The 16,153-nt window shown below is 35.0% G+C and overlaps 1 protein-coding gene across 2 annotated transcripts in view; it reads right to left on the reverse strand.

The window, feature by feature from the left end:
- The window catches only part of GRID2 (glutamate ionotropic receptor delta type subunit 2), a 1,554,957-nt gene that overhangs the window by 476,811 nt on the left and 1,061,993 nt on the right, over window positions 1–16,153 (reverse strand). The window lies entirely within an intron of this gene.

Here is a 16,153-nt window from a genome sequence, read left to right on the forward strand (position 1 = left end):
TGCACAAGGCCCTCACTGAGCATACATACCAGGCATTATGCTAAGTACACGCCATATGAAAATAATTAAGTTCAGTCTCTAAAATTAAAGGTCCTGGAATCTGATTAGTAAAACAGATATATGTATATGTGTCCAGAATAATGAGGAGACTAAGATAGAAATATATTTTGCATTAGTGGGAACAAAATCAACCTTGAAACCTAACTCAAAAACCACTGGTCAGAGAAGGCTTCATGGAGTTGTCAATTAATGAATGAATTGAACCTTGTAGATATGTATAAGTTATATCAGCAAACAAAAGAAAGTAATGTCATTCCAGACAGAATAAAGAGTATGATCAGACAGCAAGGCAAGAAATTATGTCATTGGTGTAAAGCCATTACATCACATTTATTTCTGTCATTAAATAAACTCTGAGTAAGGGAATGGTAACACACTGCAAAATGGAAGGAGGAAGTCAGATGATGCAATGCATTATACTTCACCTAAGGAGTCTGACTGTTACTTGCAGGTGACCTGTAGTCATTAAAAGATTTAAGCAGGCAGGAAATTGTCACAGTTGAGATTTTTAGAAATTCTTATTTTTAGTACGTTAAAAAGAAATGTCTCTGTAACATTAGTTTTATCTTTTGTCTGCTGAGCAACAGATTTTTAATACGTAGTACAAAAATAAACTTCAGCAAATACCATACCCGAATCAGGACAAATTCCTATAATAATTACCAACTATGAAAATAATACAGTCCTGAAAATCATTACAGATGGAAGTTATTTCAGTGAAATCATATTTTTTATTTAAAATAATAGTGGAAAAGAAATTATATGTACATAACACACTATTTCATTACCATAGAGAAAATATTTACAATATTAAGCAACTATATTTTGCCATATATTTATAATATGTGAATGAATATGTCTAACATAGACAACTTTCTGAACTTATAAATTTAGAAATAGTTAGGTAGAAAGATAAAGCCAGACAATAGTCTATACCCTAGTTGTAACATGAGTTTAATTTGGTAAATTATTAAAATTTTTTTAAAGAATAGTTTAGCAATTTGTGCATAAAAGAAATTGAAAAATGTAAATTTCATGGGGAAAGCAATGTTGTTCCCAGAGATGAAAATATATTTTCTAGGACATATATGAGACAGTGACAGACAAAAGGTTTATCTTTTGTACAATATTAAAATAATTATCAATAAAAATATTATAAATATTGAACATAAAATTGGATATGAATTGGAATGCATATTATGTGTTTGGCTAGTATATACACATGTGATAGCTAAAATTGAAACCCCACTGGTTATTATTAATTTTCTTGTTGGCAGTATTATAAGTCAAAATTCATAAAAGTAGAGGGATTAGAGTAACAATTCCAAACAGAGGGTATGACAAACCAAGTTGGATACTTTAAATTCCAAATAAAGATGAGAAAATCTTTAATTAGGACTGACAGGGAGAACAATTCACCTGAGTATTTACAGTTTCTTCTATTCCCAGCTGCTCCATCTAGTCCTAGGACTCTGGTTCCTTCAGCCTCCAGTTAATTAATGACTGGGAGAGGTAATTGAAAAGACCCATTAACACTGGAAGGGTCAAATGTTTCTGGAGGGAGAGAAGGTGAAAATGTGCTTGAGTTGAGGAGACAATAGTGGTCAATAATTGGCTATGAGTGGGGAACACAGAGTGGGAAGAAAGAGAAACTTGAATGCGAAAAATAGGGAGCATGGTCAGAAAGAAAAAAGACAGCAACTGAGCTCTATCCCTGTTGGCTCAGATGGCAAAGAATATACCTGGTGGCTCAGACAGTAAAGAATCCACCTGCAAAGTGGGAGACCTGGGCTTGATCTCTAGGTTGGGAAGATTCCCTGGGGGAGGGCATGGCAACCCACTCCAGTGTTCATACCTGGAGAATTTCATGGATAGAGGGGCCAGGAAGGCTACAGTCCATGGAGTTGCAAAGAGTCAGACATGACTGAGCGACTAACACTTTCACTTTCTTTGAGGAAAATAAAACTGTGCACAGAATTTTTAAAAAGTTTCACTAAGTGTTATGACTTATCTCTTTATCTTCAGGAAATAAGTGAAGATTTTAATTGCTTAAAAATTTTTTGGATGCCACATCTTTTAGAAAAGTTTCATCCTATGAGAGTTAGAAGTCTTTTAACTCAAAATAATTGAGATCGAAATATAGAAATGTCAGCAAATAAAAATGAAAGACAAGTAAACAGAAAAGACTTGAAAATGGAAAGGCAACCCTAATGACTAATGAAATATGGAATGATGCTCAAAGTTCTCACTGATATTTCAGGGGAAGAGAAATTAAAACAAATGAGATGTTTTACAACTATATTATCTTTTAAAAAAAAAAAAACAACAATACCAGGAGTTGGTTAGGATGAGGCCACACGGTAACTGCTGCTGTTGGAAGTGTTAAACGGTACAAACATTTTGGAGAGTAATTTGGTTAACATTTAGTAAATCTGAATATGGCCATAAATTATTGTCAGCAGCTCCACTTACAAGTCTATTCTAGAGAAAATACTACACAGATGCCTGAGGAGACATTTATTGTGATGCTCATTGAAGCATTACTTGCCTTAGGAGAAAAGAGCAACAACCTAATTATTCTTCTGTAGGATCACTTTAACAGAAAGCTGTGATGTATGCTGTTTATTCATCCAATGGAATGTTATATGACAGTGTAAATGAATGAAACAAAGCTATATATATTAATATGATACAGCTCAAGTATGTAATGTTGAGGGCAAAAAAGCCTCTAAAATACAGAATATTATTACTTCAAATTCTTAAAATATAAAATATGATGGTATAAACTTGGTACATTCAAACGGAATAAAACTTCAAGAAATTACACAAAAGTAATTTACATCAACTTCCTTTGTGACCAAAGATGAAAAGGAAAAGAGAGAGGTGGACTTTCATGTATCTGCAATTTTTGAATTTTCATTTAAGGTAAATATCACAAATGTAAATATCTGTTCAATCTTGGTAGCAAATACATGAATGTATGCTATGTTTTTCTATTATTGTATATATGTTTGAAATATTTTAGAATAAGAAATGGTCTTGAAGAGAAAGGTAAGAGGCAAAGAAGAAGCAAAACATAGATCTTGGTTTTAAAAGTTTAATACTTGAAGATAATCTTTCAGAAATAATCAAACCAGTTTCTACTAGTTAGGAGTGGACACAAAGTTTTGTTGTTACTGTTGCTTTCCCCTTGGTATTTTTTTTGTCAGATTTTTATTGCCTATCCTCAAATAAGTATGATTATGACAATGTAAAACATGTTATTGGATTTTAAAATTACCAGGATAACCTGGCTCCTTTAATTGATTAGTGCGTAACTGGGAGTGCCTAGACAGATGTAAGGATCCTTCTTTCTATCCCATACCCAAGGTTTAGAGAACACAGAAAAAACACAACTACCTCCCAACGCAGGATGGGGGTAAACCCATCTTCCTGCTATTAGAAAATTCACACTGCTGCTAAGATGCCTAGGGTATCAGAGAGACTCCTTTCCACTGAGGTATGTGATTATGACACTAGATTTTTAAACTATAATTATTGCTAACAAAGCATTCTTTAGAAATCATTGCATGAGGTGACTGTATTTACCAAATTATATAAATTATACATATATTGTTTACAAGTGTAAATAATTGATATCACAGATGAAAATGATCAAAGTATTTGTCATTTTTGATTAAATCAGTTCATAGCTATACTATAAAACATAACATGACCAATTATTTATAAAAACAGAAGTTATTAATAGGTCAGGATTCTGGCTGAAGCTACACTACTTCAAGGGCAAGCCTGTTCATCTGTTCTTTCTAAGACCTAATGCTATTAGTGGTAGGATTAGAGTTAAGTTCCTCACAAGCACCAGAGTCTTTACCTGTAATAGATGTTTATATGTGTTAAATGGGGAGAACTAATCATATGTCATGAGTTTATGATATTTTATGGCCAGTTTAGTGGTCCACATAAATTGCCCTAGAGATCTAATCATATTATTTAGAGAGCAGATGCCATGTAAGAAGTGAAATAGTTTTCCTCATAATAAGCTTCCAGTGAATCTGATTTATTGTCACCGGGCTCATCTCTAGGGAAGTCTGGCATTCAGTTTCAAAACCATTCAGACTCCCAAGGCTGCCTACAAGGGCGCTAATGATTGTGATGATTTTCATGATGTGGGTACTTGTCACGAGTGAACTAGACTGAGACCATTCCATATTTCATATTAGTCCTACAACAGCTGTTGTTGTTAGCAGTGTTAATCACAACCAACTTGGGCTGGATTCAAAGTGACCTAGAAGTGCTACATGCTACATCCTGTTATCAATTCCCTGGGGCAAAGGCATCGTGTGCTAACAGGTCCACATCAATAGAAAGCATGTCCTTTGATTACTCCTTACATGTACAGATTTCTGGCAAAGTCTATGACTGACAACAGGGCTGCATCTAATGTTCTAGTTAAAGTCTTCTGGGCATGTCACCTCAAAATGGAAAAGGATAATTTGCCCCACAAAAGACGGTGCCATTATTGTTATAATCACTGAATCAGTGGACTCCTACTTATATGACTTAATTGTTTCCATAGGGGGAGAAGAAAAGGTAGAAGAAATTGTACTGGCTTATAGAACTGAGCTGATATGCAAAATTTCAGATGGGGAGAAATAAAATGTGGAAGTGCAAAAGCATAAATTAAGAATGCTACTTTGTAATTATTTCCCATTTTCCATATTAAGGGTAAGATGAATGCAAAAGATAATGCATATTGGAAACTATGTACTATGCATTTAGAGCCACTCATAAAAAAAAAAAAAAACTGATTGTCTTTGCCCATCCTATTGGATATCTGATGTATATTCTTCACAAAGAATGCTGTTAGTGACATGAGAACCACACCCATATATAGGGATTAATTAACTTATGGTTCAGTTCTCAGAAGATGAAAGCAGAAAAAAAGTTTTGATTTTGATACTCTCTGGTTGGCTTTTTTTTTTTTTTTTTTAAGTGTGTGGTAGGGAGCTACTGTTCTGCAAGGGAGAGATACACTGAAAGGTTTGTGGCAGTTTGATATCACATTAGAGCACAGTACAGGACCACTAAATAAGAAATTTTCTGGAACTTTCTAATCAAAGTGTAGCCTGTAGAACAGCAACGTTCACGTCACTTGGCAGAATTTCAAGCTTCATTCTACACTTTCTGAATCTGAATGTGCATTTTACGTGATAAAGTTTAAAAGCATTACGCTACAATAAGTTAAGGAAAATTTCAGAAGGTTTTCTAGAAAGTTGTTTACTTCCCTAGAGGAAGAGAGGGGCCTACCTGAAATTTGTGTCAGAAACTGAAAGGCTAAGAGCGAGTGCCCAGACGCTAACAGCAATAGATCATTATTGTTATCATCAAATACACGGTGACTGAAGTGCCTAATATTCAGGAAGAAAGCATCTTCTATCAACAACAGTTTTGTTGGAAAACTTTCTATTATGTGTAGTTACGACGGGTGGTGAGAGCAGCACATCAAAAAGGGACTGTTTCAGGCAAAGTCATCTGAAGAGTGTGTGTTTAATTACCTGGGGAGAGGAAACAGCCTTGTGAAGAAAAGGTTTCTCATTAGGAGTTTCAATTCTAGCCCCAAGCTCCAGGAAACAACAAAGCTATAATCTGCCTGACCAGAGAAGAAGTTTTCAAAGGATGGTATGGACGGAATCTATACCCTGGAACGTATGTATAATCTTGTGCCTCTTAACTGATTTATATTTATCTTCTAGCATGTTTTCTAACAATGTGATATGTTATTGGAAGGCCTTTGATTAATATAACATTACAATGAATTTATGAACAGCTCTTTTGTAGATACTGCTGCTGCTGCTAAGTCACTTCAGTTGTGTCCAACTCTGTGCGACCCCATAGACGACAGCCCACCAGGCTCCTCTGTCCCTGGGATTGCCAGGCAAGAATATTGGAGTGGGTTGCCATTTCCTTCTCCAATGCATGCATGCATGCCAAGTCGCTTCAGTTGTGTCCGACTCTGTGCAACCCCATGGACAGCAGCCCACCAGGCTCCTCTGTCCACAGAATTCTCCAGGCAACAGCACTGGAGTGGGTTGCCATTTCCTTCTCCACTTGTAGACCAAGAATATATAAATGCCTATTTCTGCCTTAATTTTAATATCCCAAGTTATAGCTAAATATATGACATACAGTTGACTTATTTGGTTTTAAGTTAAAGAAACAAAACTTGAAATTCCTTAGGAGAAAGAAGAGCTATTTGTTGAGAGAGAATACAAGAAAGGTTTTAAACAACTTGTTGGTTTTCCAGGATATATCTAGAACCTGAAATCAATTGCAAGAAGGAACTCAAATATTTCCAGGACTTTCTTTGGCCTTTAATTTGTTTTGTCTTTGGGTGAGCTTTATTACCTTTCATTACCTAAAACAAATTTTGTCTCTGGGTTCAGAAGCAAGACAGCTGATTCCTCTCAAATCTTACTTCTTTAGTTACTATTATCGAAGTAGGGTTGACAAAATAACTCATGTCTACTGAATATACACACAGAGTGGATTTAAAAAATAGTTATTATACATAAATTACTTCTTCAGCCAGATTGATAAATATTAGTTCAAAAAATTTGAAAAATACTGTAATCTCTGACTTTAACTGTCATGCATTTTCTAAAGTATATGGAAAAATAAACAATGTTATTATCATGTCCAATTTCAGTTTTTGTTAGATTATGTTGCAAGGGAAGTATATATACTAACAAAAATGACAAACCATTCAAATACATATTATTAGAAGGATGATTAAATAATTACATGTAAATACTATAGAATACTATGCAGTCATAGGAAGAAAGAGGAGGTAGAATGCAAATGCTATAAAGACACAGATAAGCACTTCAAGACATTTGTTCAATGAATAAATGATGTCTGTATGTCCTATTTGAAAAAAAAAAGAAGGTATTTCATTGAGTGCAAAAATCAAGTTGTATGAATAATATACATAGTGTGGTCCCACTTTTACCTTAAAAACTACATAGAACAAAAATAAAGTACTATATATCATTAACTAAGCACTTAATATATTTCAGGTACAGTTTTGTGCTTTTTATAATTATTACCTAATTGCTAACTGAGTTCTCATGACAACCTGTGAAGGAGGTTTTAGGTGCTCTTTCTGGCATTAGTGGTAAAGAACCCACCTGTCAGTTCAGGAATAATAAGAGATGTATGTTCAGTCACTGAGTCAGGAAGATCTCTTGGAGGAAGACAAGGCAATCTGCTCCATTATTCTTGCCTGGAGAATCCCATGGACAGAGGAGCCTGCCCGGCTATAGTCCACAGCGTCGCAAAGAGTTGGACATGACTGAAGCAACTTAGCACATAATTATTATCCCTACTTTAGAGCAGGTAATTGATGGAGCCTACCAGGCTGACTCTACTTAACTCCAAAATATGTGTGTAAATTCACTCATCCATCCACTTGTTATTCTTCAAGTGTTCACTAAATGGTTACTATCCTTAGGCACTCTTCTAGGCTCTAGGACTCTATGGACGGCCGTCCTCTACATGCAGACTTTACATTCTGGTAGGGAGCAACAGACGATATGCATGCAAATAAATACAGTATACACAATCTTCCATATGATCAATGCTAGAAACAAACAAAAACAGAACTAGGTTGGGGGATCAGGAGTGTCAAGGTTAAGACTGCTATTTTAAATAGGGTGTTCCAGGTAGACCTCAGCAAGAATTTAATAGCTGATCAAAGACTCGAAATAGGTCAGTGGGCCACAGAGCTATCTGGGAGAAGAGCTGCCCAAAGAGAGAGAACAGCCAGTGCAATTTTTTGGAGATTGCATCAATTTTCTCAGTGAAATGGGAAGCCTGAGGTTGGATCTTGCTAGGTATATTCAAGGAGCACATGTCTCTGTACCCTCCAGGATAGAGTGGCCAAGGAGAGAGAGCAGCATATAATGTAGGAGAGCTAAGGAGAGAAGATGGGGGGCAGGAAGTAGGGCACAGAGAGCACTGGGGCTGTTGTGTGAATATAGCTTTTACTCTTGATGAAATGGGGGGATTTTGAAAAATTCTGAGTGAAGAAGAGATAGGATTTGACATACTTTTAAAAAATAATTTTGCTGGCTACTTGTACTGAAAGTAGACTGAGAGTAGTGAGACAGGCAGCTACGAGAATGTGCTTCTCATATATCTGACCGCAGGGAGCAAAACTGACCAGTGGTCCAGCAGTGTACTCTGAAATCTATTACCACGTGTACTAGGACCACACATCTCACGGGCATCTCCCAGCCAACGACTCAGTGCAGGGGAAGAAATCTTGGAAATTTGAGAAAAAAGGCAAGAAACAGACCTCCAAGAGAAGGGCCTATATAAGTGAAAGGTCTTCATAGAGGTGTGTATGTGATTAGGTGTATATAGGCACGTATAAATATGTAGAAGATAAAGCCCAGATCATTAACAGTGACCTCCAGGGAGAGTGATGTTGAATAGTAGGGGAGTCTGAGACAGGTTTCTTAGCTTGTCAACTTTCACTTTATTTGATTTTTATAAGCTGGCATTATTTTTATAATTAATATATTTTAAAACAGTAACTATAATATTTCAATGAAGAAATTAAAATGTTTGTTTCAATGTGTGTATGTAGCAACTAACTAAAGCTATAATCAGTGCAGATGTGCTTTCTGTAATCTAAAAGTACCCAGACATCTCTCCTGGTAATTGTCCAGGCGAAAGGATGGACAGATCTGAAGCAGACTGGAACCTCTCTGTTCTCATTTCTGAAGCTGTATGGGTCTTTCCTCTGCTTAATTCAATTTCAGAACCAGAAGAAACAGTGTTTGTGAATATTCCCTTAAACAGAAGCACATGAACTGCTAGTATATATTTTTTAGGGTAGTTGTTGAAAGCCTGGGTCTAAAGGTGCAGTGATATAACCAACATTTGTCACTTTCCTTATCCCCAGCAGAATTCTACCTTTGGAAAGATTGTAGCAGCTGTGTTCTATAGTGGACTCAGTTACCTAGAGAAAATCCTGTCAATATCATTGCATCAGAGTCATCTCTAGGTAGCCAGCTAATTTCTGTTAAGTTCTGTGTCCCTGATTAAACATATAATAGTTGTACCTACTGATCTCATGAGATTCCTTAGCTCACCTAAAATTCTGCATTTTTACTGTGACTGTTGCAGAGACATTTGGGGACTTATTTGCAAATTTTCCATTCCTTGACATTCAGTAGTAACAGGCTCATCTCCTCATTAATTTTCAAATGGTTATTTCATACTGCCTTTCCAAATGTTTAATTAGGATCTTGATAAATTGTTATTAGTTTTATGATAGCATGGCATCAATGTATTCATGACATGACTCAGAGCATGAATCCAAAAGAAAATCTTAGACGTGTCATTATCAAAAATGTATTAAAAACAGAGCAATGTCCTTGAAAACTAGGAAATGCCAGCAAGCCATGAAGGAAACATTTTCATACTGTACACTAAAGTTGTTTGAAGAAAGTGAAAGTCACTCAGTCATGTCTGACTCTTTGTGACCCCATGGGCTTAGTCCATGGAATTCTCCAGGCCAGAATATTGGAGTGGGTAGCTTTTCCCTTCTCCAGGGGATCTTCCCAACCCAGGGATCGAACCCAGGTCTCCCATATTGCAGGCGGGTTCTTTACCAGCTGAGCCACAAGGGAAACCCCTGGTGGATATACAATATATTAAATATAGAGATAAATCTTCCCTAGTTGTTATTTATATCAGTGACATGTATTGCCATTTTTCTTGATGAATACAATGAATTATTCTGAGACCATATGTTATTTGACTGTTATTTGAAACTCCTGTTGCTTCTGCTTCAATCGACTCACACTTCCTTGGTCCTTCTCTTAAACCTCTTACCACTGCTTCCTATTCACTTGTATGGGATTTTCTTCCAAATCTTAATTATTTCATTCATTTATAGGATCATTTAAGTTTACTGAACATGTGAGGGACTACACTAGGTACTGGGACTACAGTAAGGGGGAAAAAAGGTCCTGTCTTTAGGGAGTGTATAGGTAAGGAAAGTGATTAGGTCTGCTCCACGTCTTGTTTGGGGTCCTATCCTAACCACACTACCCTTGGATGATTTTATTGGGGCCAGTGATTCATGTATCCATGCCTTTCGATCTGTAACTCTAACTCAGGTGCTCCTCCTGACATATCATTCACTTATGACCCACTAGTTCTGAGCAGCTTCACCTGAGTATTCTATCTGGCCGCCCATCCATTCATTCAACATGCATATGTACATCATCTAGTCTTAGGCTATAGTGGTAAACAAAATTAGACAAAGACCTTTCCCTTATGCTGTATGGAATAAGTATGAAGATGTAGGCTACAAAAAAGTAAACAAATGTGCAATAGCTTTAGGTTGTGATAAAGGCCAAAAAGAAACCATACGTATGAGATACTAGAGAACTGCATGTGAAGGGTGATTATTTTAGATAGTGTCATAAAAAGAAGGCCTCTAAAAGATGGCTTTTACTTAAGACTAGTATGAAGTCCTGGACTGGGAAAATCAAAGGACTGGTGAGTGTTTCAGAAGAAATGGACTCTTTTTCACACAACAGTGCAGCTAAAATAGAATGTGCAGACAGGAAATTTACAAGATACATCATAGAGCAAATACACCGACATAAACGGGGTCATGTCATATAAGAGTCTGTATTTCATTCTAAGTAAGACGCAGAGACCCTGGAAGTTTTAGCCCAGGGTTGATACAATTTAAAGAGACAGAGTAAAATAGAAACTAGTTAGGATTCTTCAGTTACCTACTTGGATTCTTTGTTCACTTAGTATTGAAGCACAGTTAAGATCTGATGGCATTTTAGACAGTATGATAGTGGGAGAATCTTGAAAACTGGTTATGCTCAAGACAGAACTGACAGGGCTTGCTCATGGACTAGAAATCAGGGATCATGGAAAGGAAATAAGCAAAATATTTTTTTTTTTTGCTTTTTCTCATGAGTAACTAGATGAATTGTTGTATTGTTTACTGAAGTGTGAAATAAGAGAAAATCTGATTTGAGTGTGAGTTGAGGGATTAAGGTTTATCTTTGGACCTTTTATGTTTGAGATGTCTTCTTGACTTCCAGATAGGAATAACAGGTAGCAATTAGATGGATTAATCTGGAACCAAAGGGAAAAGTCTAATCTGAATATATTAATTTGGAAGGCACAAGCAAATAGGTGACATTTAAAAGAGAGTATCAGATAAGACCATTTAGAAGAAGTATATAAATGTAAAAGAGAAGAAACCTGAAATCTGATTCCCAGAAGATCTCAACACTTAGAGACTGGGAAGAAAAGTACAAACCAGCAAAGGAGACTAAGAAAGGTTGGACATTAGGGGATTAAAAAAATATTTTAAAAGGACCAAGAAATATCCTAGGTCATTTTTCCATATTTGGCAAGCAGATGTCACAGAAACTCCTTCCATCTATCACAAGTAAAACTATCAGATAAAATATTTTAAAATATCTTTTCAATACATGATTCAGTTTACAGAAACATAAAGGAATTTGCAAAAGTCTAGATTTAAAAGAAAATCAAATTCATAAGGATAAATGAACACTTTATCAGTGACATCCTTGGGTGTATATGTCAACCTTACAGATTTAACTGCTTATGAAAGGACAGGAGAAAACATCTGGAATGAAAAGCATGGAATGAGGCATGAAATGTAGTAATGATAACAGGTGAAGTACCAAGAGCACATCTCATTTCAGAGAAGGACATAGTCGGTATACACACTAGTCTCTGCTTTGGCTTTACAAAGGAGGAAAACATTTTTTAAAAAGTAATACATAATTGAATTGGCTTTATCAACCTTCAATTTGTCCTCTATTGGAAAGGTTGGAAAACTCAGAATCTACATTAAAAAAAAAAAGACTTCCTTGCAGATATCCTCTAAGTGTCAATTCACACAAAGTCTGGAAGGCAGAAATGAAGCAGGAACCTCTTCCTATTGCAGACATAACTATGACACAAATTCCAGGAGACACAAGTATTTGCAACAGCTGAAGTCCGTGTGTAAATGTCTAGGAACCAGCTTCTTGGGAATAAGGCAGCTGTGATAGCACAGTGGTGGGAGCAGTAACAACGGTGATTAGGACCTCTGTTTTATAGCTACGATGATGTGATTTTAAAAATCTAAAGTCTAGGCCTGTCCCCTGGTTTCCACTTACGCCTCTTCCAATCATGCTTTAAAAGCACATAATTCCATTTAGTATATTCTCTTCTGCTTGAAATACACAGAGTATTTCCTGTTTCCTCCACTAAATCCTGGCTGTTAAAATCTATCTTGGAAATTTCTACCTGTAAGTTTGAATTCCCTCTGGTCTGCAGCTGGACGTCACATTATCTCTGTGCATCAAAAAAAAACAACAACAAACCAAAACTATTTAAAGGTTTCTTGATTGACAGTGACCCCCCACCCCCCTACTCCCTGCTCAGGTGATTACCAGAAGGAAACAAAATTTCTCTCTCTACCAATTCACTTAACTTCAGGCTTCAAATAAATACACCAAAATGTTCAAAGAGATCACAATAAAAAAATGTCTAAACAAAGAAGGAAATAAGTGATTATGAGTGAAAACCAGCAAAAACAAAATTAAACAAAATATTATGGTATAAAAATAAGAAGGAATGCTAATACTCGTCTCAGCAAATACTGATCATATAAAGAGCATATTTAATATTATATAGAAAGAAATGAAGAAATTGAGGTATGACTAAACAATACTATAAAAATTTATCAGGCATATGGGAAACAAAAAACAGAACTTCTAGAAATTAAGTTTACAATTAGAAATTATAGTTTATATTACACACTATATAAAACAGAACAGAAAATTAATCAACTATATTGTAAAACCAAATAAATTACCTAGAAAACAAAAGAGATAAGAGATGAAAAATATGAGATGTTAGGAGACGCGTAGAACAGAATGAGTAGTCCAATACAGAACTAATTGTATTTCCAGAATGAGAGACTAGATCTAATGAGTTTGAAGTGATATAATTTTTAGATTTGATTAAGACACAAATCCCTAGAATCAGAAATCATAGTAAATCTTAAGCAAAAGAAAAGTCCACATAAGAAAATACTATAGTCAAATTTCAGAACACCAAAGACAAAAGGAAGATTTAAAAATCATCAGTTAAAGCTAGACTAATATCTTCAATATGCAAGCAAAAATTATTGTTAAATTAAGAATTCTATACAAAGTCATGTATCTTTCAGGAAGAAACACAAAATAAATACAGTTTTAGAAGTCAATCATTGAGAGGGTTACTACCACAAACCCTCGCAAAGAACTTCTAAAGGATATAGTTTAGGAATAAGGAAAATAACCTAGAAAATGCAGAAAGATTAAAAATTAAGAACATTAACTTATAGATAAATATAAATAATTGATGATATTGATTGTATCAAAACAATTAAATTCATGCATAATTTGTTAAGTAAAAATTAAAATAAAATAGCTGTATAAAACACTGTATAAAAATAGCCTAAAAGAAATGATGGGGTAATTGGAATTAAAATAGTGTAAGATCCTTTTACTATTCAGGAAGAGTAAAGAGGTTAACAATAGAAACAAGTGAAACATAAATGTGATATTTCTAGACTAACAGCATAGAAAGAATCCATCACTTCACAAAACCCACTGGAGGAAAGAAATTTGAAAAGAAAGAAATAAAAATTTGGAGACTGAGTACCAGAGCAGTTTAAAAAATTTCTTTTAATATTTCAATTGCGCTCACTTGAGCTCTCTAGCTAAATAAATTAAGAAATCATTGACAAGGAACAGTGGTCTCTTTTTTCTTTTGTGTTTCTGAGATAAAATACAATAGTAGTTTCTAACATATCCATACACTGATTCTTATCTACTGAGTCACATACTAATTTATTACAGAATATACTGAGTGCTTCTGTTTACGGTTAATAACATCTGCACTAAATATCTGAATATACATTTTACTTATTTATTGACTGCCTAGAATTTATTGCCCTTCCTTGAAAGCACCCATGGTTCACGGTTGGGGTGAAGCCAGCTCTTTCCAGCTCACAAGACGGTACTGTCAACATTTCTCCCCAAGTTTGCTATCACATTGGTTGTTTCCAATTATGCCTTATAGTTGGAATATGTAAGCCATGGAAATCTGTAAATGCTAAAATCTAGGACTTCTTTTTTCTATAAAGCCAGTTTATAAACATTTATAGCACAACTACTGCAAATAATTTCTGCCTGATCATTTATATCCCACTTATCGGAAGAGTGAATCCAGACATGAAATGAATGACTATTTCATGCACCCATGCCATAATCCCAGGCACCCTAACCCTCAGCAGCTCTGACACCAGCAGAAAGACCTGCGGCATAAACCTGGCTAACTAGATGCTTCTCAGGACTTGGACTTTTAAGTGAGAAACACAAGGATAGAAGGAATGGTTGAGACATTCTATGCTATATTTTAAATGGGTGAATTTTATGCTGTGTGAATTGTATCTCCATAAAGCTGTTAAACAGGATTTTAAATGACCACTCCTGTCATCCCTACTTGCAACTCTTCAAGAGCAATTATGCTCCTTTCTGCTTACAAGCTTAATTCCTGAGACTTCCATTAAAAAGCTGAGCATAAAAAAAAAAAAAAAAGAAAGAAAAAAAAAAAAAAAAGCTGAGCATACATTCATCAAATTTTCTTTCCTTTTTTCTTTTTGCTTCCAAGTTAGAAACTAAAGCATACATAATATTAATTTCATCTATATTAGTAACAATGCAAAAATTTCCTTATTTGGAACTGACTTATTTTCAACATAACCTAGATTAATTCAGCATATATTTGATTATCTATAGTTCTTATATTTAATTATCTATAGTTTTGCCAATAAGTATTTTTATAGGGTTCTACTCACAATTATTATTTTCCAAATCACCAGGTATTTTAGAAATGATACTAGTTGAATTCTCTGAAAGCTGATTACTAACAGCAACAAAGCATACTCATTCCCTTGCAAAAAAAGGAAAAAAGTCAGTTCACCATACTTACAGAAAGTTTATAAGGTTCAGAAAAAATAAGTACATTATAAATCACATTTTCCCATTAAATTTGATGTTTCCCAGACTCAGATTAAATGTTCTTTGCCAACTGCTCTAAGTAAATAGTAACAATTTGAAAAACAATAGAGCATTCATTTTTTAAAAGAAGGGTAAAATTGACTGGAGCTGAGAGTTTAAAACAGTGTCAAACACCCATTCTTCCAATAGTCCAAATAAATATTTATTTAGTTAGAGGAAATTGTGCATTTGACATCAGTAAAAGAAACAGACACATGACCTCTATGTGCTATTTGAGGAGAAAGAATCAGAGGGTAATTGTCACACTAACAATATATGTCACCCAGGGTGACATACACTCCCTATATGAAGAGATAACTCATAGAAAACACAATTCTGGTCACTCACAGAGAAAACAAAATGGAATGTGATACAAGATGTGTAGAAATTCCTATTCCTTAACTGATGTGATTTAAAAATGATAATAGGAAATGAAATATAGCATTGCCATTTGGGGATAAACTCCTAAAAGAAATTCTATTTCTCCAAATTTCAGTATTATCAGAGCTGGACCAGACAATTCAAATTGTGTATGGCATAAAACCATAACATTCTCTCCTGTAAGCTGTCCCTTGTCCGTCCGCTCTTTAAACATCTGTCGATTGTTCTGTTTCATCAATTCTGGTGCTTCAGGATTAATTCTCACCATTATCAGTGGCAGAACATGATGGTACAATAAGCCAAAATGATTAACTGTATTGTAAGGAAAAAAACAACAACAACGAGGAAAATAGAAGAGAATCTCTTCATAAAAGCTAATCCCTTATGAACACCATATTTAGAAACTGCAGGTAATTACATTCAGGTAACCTGATCTGAAAATGCCAAGTTCATACAATGGTTTGTTTAATTCCATCTGGTGTACAATAATACTTTGCTTAATGGACATATTGGTTTAAAGGAAAAAATAAATATCACCTCAGATA

The sequence above is a fragment of the Cervus elaphus genome, chromosome 17 (assembly GCF_910594005.1).
Source record: "Cervus elaphus chromosome 17, mCerEla1.1, whole genome shotgun sequence".
Taxonomy (NCBI): domain Eukaryota; kingdom Metazoa; phylum Chordata; class Mammalia; order Artiodactyla; family Cervidae; genus Cervus; species Cervus elaphus.